This window comes from Tenebrio molitor, chromosome 5 (assembly GCF_963966145.1).
Source record: "Tenebrio molitor chromosome 5, icTenMoli1.1, whole genome shotgun sequence".
NCBI lineage: Eukaryota > Metazoa > Arthropoda > Insecta > Coleoptera > Tenebrionidae > Tenebrio > Tenebrio molitor.
In genome coordinates this window covers 11,812,015-11,817,317 of record NC_091050.1, presented here as the reverse complement: position 1 = coordinate 11,817,317, position 5,303 = coordinate 11,812,015, and positions in this window count along the sequence as shown.

The following is a 5,303-nucleotide window of genomic DNA, read 5'->3' as shown; positions in this document are numbered from 1 at the left end:
GAATAAATACTCGACGGGACCGTTATCGAAAGATTACACCTACTACAACCTATCAATAATGGAAAATTATTACAGAAAACATAAGTAATCTCGGAAGGCGAAGAGCACAACAAAAAAATAGTGCTCTAGAGATAAGGCTCGAAATTGAACGCACTTTGTCGGAATTGTCGTTCAATTGTAAAAACAAACGACGATCCGGAACTTCTCAGGGACTTTTGTCACACTCAACTTCAAACCACGACTCGTGGAAAGTTTTACTACGCGTCCTAATTAAATAAAATTACCAACATCACAGATGTAACTATTGATAATCACACCTGACAAAGTAATATCGCGCGTTCAAATGAAATCCTGGACTGGGAAGGCGTTGGAAACTATCAATTGTTGTGCTTTTTTAAAGCATGTTGACAGATAACCTAAAATTGAGAGTCAAAAAATTCTTTTTTTTTTCTTTCTTTGCAATGTTTTACATTAAAAATGGAATATCTTGACGATTCCTATTCTCGAAACAAATAGCTAAGGCACCCTTTGCTGAAAACAAACATGTTCAATTATGTCCCGATTAAACATAAACGCCGGGAAATTCAAACTTTACACTGTTCTAAACGGTTTAATTTTTCCAACGCCTACTCAGCCCAGGATTTCATTTGAACGCGCGATATTACTTTTCACACCAACTATCGGGCGTTCAAATGAAGTCCTGGATTGGGAAGGCATTATAATTGTTTTGCTTTTTTAAAATGTAAATTGACAGTTCTGTTGACAACTAACCTAAAATTTATAAACAAAAAATCTTTCTGTTCTTTTTTCTTTCTTTGCAATGTTTTACGTTAAAAATAGAATAACTGAGGATTCCTATTCTCGAAGCAAGTATCTCAGGGCACCTTTTGCTAAAAACAAACATGTCAATCATGCGCCAATTAAACATAGACAAATGTCATTTATGTCAAACGGCGGGAAATTTAAACTTTACACTGTTCCAAATGGTTTACTTTTTTCAACGCCTACTCAGCCCAGGTTTTCATTTGAACGCATGATACTATCATTACTACAGTCATTACTATTCATACAATGACAACACAATAATTTGTAGTTAAGATTTTGAAATCTATCCAGATAATGAGCGCGACATTCGCTAACTAAGAAATTGTTTTAATAACAACTACTGGTCAAATGTTAGTATTTCTGTGGCCCGAATCATTTGTTAATTTATTAAACACTGCACACAACAGAGATAAAATGTGTTAATAATAAAATTTGTTAATTTAGCCCCAACGCAAATGATTTCTTTTGGGTAAAGGTTATCGGCGATCTAAATTCATCTAAGTCTGGAGTTAAGTTTGTAATTTGTAAAAGGACGCATCAATGATTTTGAGTTTGAGAATTTAAGGCGTCAACGAGGCCGAAAAAGTTTCCAAAACGATGGGAAAAATATCTCGCGGTTAATTTTTCTTTATTGCGGTTAAAAATCTTTGTGGGGGCTATCACGCCGACAAAAAACGATTAAAGTGACTTTAAAAAATGATGGTCATCGGTTATCGCTTTATTATGTTGGTGGCGGATCGAATTGGCTCGTTGGTCGTGCGATGATGCCGCAATAAAGGTTTGTAAACAGAAATATGTAGTTAAAACATCAACTAAAATAACATTTCTCTGATAAAAAAGGATGAGAACTGATTTGTCCGCGTCAACATCAAGGGCGTAGCAAAGGGGGGGGGGCAGGTGGGCCCGGCCCACCCCAGAATCCTTCTGGCCCACCCCAGAATAAAAGTAAAACACATTAAAAATAAGATACATCTGCAATATCTATCTATCATCTGTCTGTGGTTTAAAATCTGGCCCACCCCAGCAAAAAATCATTGCTACGCCCTTGGTCAACATGCAGTGTCAATTTCTGCAACAGTTCCAGAGTCGAGTTGGAGAGTTCGATCAGAGTCCACTTGAATTTTGTCGACTTGTTGTCGTTTTGTCGTGGAGGAAGACCGCAAGATTGGTTTCGGTGCAGCGTTTGCATTCGGATGCGGTGGAAGTTGAGAATTTGTCGCTCGACGGAATCTCACAGGGAATATTTGAATGAAAAGTTATGCGGGACGCGTTCCTCAAAAGCCGAACAATTGCACAATGAAGGTCCTTTCAAAGTACAAACAGGAATAGGGGGCGCAAAAAAGCGTTTAAATAAGACAGATAAAAGCTGTTTGGTACAGGGAAATGGGAAACGTGGGGAAACCAAGAAGTTTACTGTATTATGGCTTGTGGGTCGAGCGAGATGTATGAATTATTATATGCAACAATTATTTAGATCAAAGAAGCTTTTGAGATTTTGGACGTATGTCCAAATTTAGACGTTCAGATGCTTTGGAATGCATGGAAGTATTTTTGGCTGCATATACCTGTTTCATTTTAAATGTGGATTTTTTTTACATTACATATTATCTTATAGCAACATTTTCGTTTTAAATCATTTTCGAAAACTTCTGCAATCTCATATTTATGCACCACAAGTTTTAAAACTTTTAGCAAACATCAATGCTAAGCCATTTAAGAAATGATCCGCTCGAGGTAGTATTTCTTTATATTCAAAACATTCTCAATAAATAAGTGCTGCAGCCGTTCCACGAACCTTTTCGTTTAATATTGCAACCGTTAAAAAGCTTCAAAAGCTAAAAGTTTCATCCACCAAAACAGAATATTTCCGCTCCTCCGGACATTTATTTGATAAATATGTACGTGCCGTGGTTGTGAACGTTTCAGTGAGATTTCCGTATTCGATTTTTTAAATGCAAAACTCAAAAATAAATACTTATCAACGCCATTATACAGGGTCATTATTAATGATTGCCGTCGAAGCAAGCCATGCCCATGTTATTACATTTTTGCCGCTTCACATAAACATAATTGTAGTGCGACATTTTTCATGTGAACTGTCAATTTTTATTATTGACACTGGTCATTTTTTAGGTGAAAAGTGCGGTGATGAGGATTTTATTTATTTATTTTTAAATTAACGATTTAATCGAAAAATATTGAGTTGTTTTTACAACAAATGCTTTCTCTACATCAGTAAACCGGGATTTTTTCAGCATGTACAAATTAAATATGTGTCTATTATTAACTGACAATTAATATTAAAAGATAAACAAGGATATAAATAATTTTTAACAATGACTTATCTAGGTTTCGAATTCAAGAATCTAAGCAGACAATTATTCGAAGGTGATTTGTCATTTACTGTCCCTGATACAAGCTACGAACTTTTCGTTTGTTTCTTAATACCGGGTGATCAAAAAGGACTGTTTAAGTTGGCAATACAATTAAGAGCATTTTGTTGTTCGGCTGTTTGCTATACTGCAACCGGATACGTCTTTTGACAGATATTTTACGTGAAATCAACAGCGACAAAATTGTAGGTTATGTATGTATAAAAATCAACGGTTCAAAGAAACAACTTGAACTGTCAATGTCAGTATGAAGTCGTCAACAACCGGAAGTAAAAATCAATACTGCCAACTTAAACAGTCCTTTTTGATCACGCTGAGAACAGAACAGCTCGGCTCAATATTTCTCTTTTTTTATTACAGTTAATCAAAAGTACTCTATCGTTACTACAAAAAAAAACTAGTGCTATAGCTATTCCTCTATGTCGTTCAAAACTACTTCATAACGTGCAGTTTCTACTAATACAGTCGCGGACAAAAAAAAGTAGGACAATGTTTTTTCGCTAATGTAAATTTGCTTGCCCTTTCAATGGTTACTATGAAAATATTTATTTATTTATCATAGTAACCCCGGTTTACTCAACTCAATTTTATATTTGTAAGACTTGTCCTACTTTTTTTTGCCCGCGACTGTACGTTATTGCAGAGACAATTCCTTTTACAGAAATACTTTGTTAAGTTTCTCATCCAAATTTTATCCATTTAAAAAAGATGATTAATAAATCTATCATTATTAATTATTATTATAATTTCTGCAGAAAAATTTGGAAGTGCAAAAGGAAATTGCTTAAATTTTATTATTAGTCAAATTCATTTCTTCATGAACAGATCTCAGACTGACTTTTTTTTCATTTGAAGCTTCCCAATTCAACTTGGCACTTTTTTATCTATATGATTACGTATATCACTTACGTATTTGTAATCTGAACACACAAATGATAAACACATTTGCAAAATTTCATCCGAAATGATATTAAAGCTATCAGAAACGCTTCGTATAAAAAATTAACAAAAAACTCACCCACTAAATTGAATTTATCTAAAAATTCTTCTCGTATTGTAGTTACTTTTTGACAAGATAAAATTTATCTAAAGTTTGCTTTCATTATGACACAGCTCACAACAAATAAAAATAGAAACTACTGTCCTTTCAATATTTGTCGAAGATCTTTTATTGACTTAAATCCTACTGATCAATCAGAATCCACCTTTAAAATTTGTGTGATTGAATCATTGCCACAGTAACACCTTAAGATGTTTATCCATTTATCCAAAGTGGATAGATGGGTCAATAAAGGTCAATAAATCATTTCTATCTTTGAATTTGAACCAAGTCGAATTGTAGGAGTTAGAAGGGGATGAAGAATGAATAATTCAGGAAAATTATGTTGGGATATGATTGGAATTATTCATCAAGAGCTTCAGCCAGACCATTGTCACAAGAGAAGAAACATTTTTGAAGTTTGGAGAGAAAAGAAGAAGTCACTACTCACTACTTGTTTTCAGTTATATATTTTTTCTATTTCGCCTTCATTAATTTAATATTTTTTAAATTAAAAATATAAAATAATTATCTAGTGACTTTTATTTTAATGGCATCGGGTTGGTATTCATGAATCAATGATATTTCATGAAAATTAAATTTCAAATTGTCTCCCAAATTTTGTTACAATAATAATCTCCCCCCTTAATAGTTTATTTTGATCCTACAACATGGATTCAGATTCATTTTTGATATCACATTTGATATTGACATTTCTTCTACTACCAATACCAACCCCATATTCAATAATTACTAGAACGATGATACAAAATGCAATTTTGTGCAACTGTTTTCAGTTACACAAAATGCTCTTTGTAACATTGAAATAGAACAAATAATTGATAGACACCCATTAAAAAAATTAAATCGTGATTTATCTGTTCATTCAAATTTGATATTATTTTTCGAACGACTTAATTACACCCATCATTATTAAAAAAAAAAACGAAATTCAAATATCGTCAAGATCGCTTTCAATTAAAAATTTTTAGTAAAGCACTTATTGTTAACTTCTCCAAATTTAAGACAATTTAGAGACATTGTTA